The sequence below is a fragment of the Cryptomeria japonica genome, unplaced genomic scaffold (genome assembly GCF_030272615.1).
Source record: "Cryptomeria japonica unplaced genomic scaffold, Sugi_1.0 HiC_scaffold_258, whole genome shotgun sequence".
NCBI lineage: Eukaryota > Viridiplantae > Streptophyta > Pinopsida > Cupressales > Cupressaceae > Cryptomeria > Cryptomeria japonica.
The window spans coordinates 41,059-42,175 of NW_026729080.1; the positions used below are offsets into that span (position 1 = coordinate 41,059).

At 64.4% G+C, this 1,117-nt stretch overlaps 1 non-coding gene across 1 annotated transcript; it reads right to left on the reverse strand.

Moving 5' to 3' along the window:
• Window positions 1-498: 498 nt before the first annotated feature.
• On the reverse strand, window positions 499-617 carry LOC131869676 (5S ribosomal RNA). The gene has a single exon (XR_009368055.1). It is a non-coding gene; the product is annotated as a 5S ribosomal RNA (ribosomal RNA).
• Window positions 618-1,117: the final 500 nt, after the last annotated feature.

The following is a 1,117-nucleotide window of genomic DNA, read 5'->3' on the forward strand; positions in this document are numbered from 1 at the left end:
TCTCAACTTTTTTTGCCTTTTCAGGAAACTTTTGAATGGAGCGCATCATTGGTGCGCTCCGAAGTGTGCTCCAAGGTGCGCACCTCTGGTGTGCTCCAAAGCTCTCTCCAGCTGCGTGCACCTGCCCCGGCCGCGCACCCGGCCCCGCCCAGCTTCGCTCACCTGTCCCGGGCGTCTGGTGCGGAACCTTAGAGTAAGAAACATCACCGTGCACCTTGGCCAACGTGCGCGACTCGACCGAGCGCGCACTGGCCGAGGTGCACACCGATTTCACCTGGGTGCGCGCGCAGCACCTCGGGCGCACCGGGGTGCGCGCACAACGCCCGGGTTGCACCATGGCCTGTGTGCTCGGGGCGCCTCGGGTGCGCGCTCGGTGTCGCCCCCCGCGCGCGCGGTAGTGCGGGCAGCGCACCCCGGCCCGGCCCGGCCCCGACGAGAACGCAAACGGGCAAAAGGTTTATTCAAATAGCATTGCGACGCCCGGCGAAAAACTAAGAAAGGGTGCAACACCGGGACTTCCCGGGAGGTCACCCATCCTAGTACTACTCCGGCCCAAGCGCGCTTAACTGCGGAGTTCTGATGGGATCCGGTGCACTAACGCTGGTATGATCGCACCCGTTATGAGCTTGTCGCAGTGTGTACTTAGCAAACCGCGACCCACGTGCGAATCCACCCCGGCCACCCACCCCCGTCGAGGTGCACACCCTCCCTCGCGAAGTGCGCCCCGTTCGCCAAGTGTGAGCCCTGCCCGGGTGCGCGCACCTTGCTAGGGCGTCGGGTGTGCACCCGGCCCGGCCTACGTGCGTGCACCTGGACGGGGCGTCGTGTGCGTGCAGTGTCCCGTCTGCAACGCGGTGCCCACACACCACCTCGGGCGCAACGACCTGCGCTCACATGTGGGCCGAGTGCACCTTGGTGCATGTTCGGGGCGCCTCGGGTGCACGCTCGATCTTGCCCCGGTGCACCAAGGCGCTCGGTTTGCCCCGGGTGCGCACTTGGTGCAAGGTGGGCACCCAAAATAGGGATCAAGCACCAAAACACAAGTTTCGGGATGCAAAATGGGACCCAAGGACCACAAATGCGTTCCAAGACCCATGATGGGTCCACGAGAACAAAA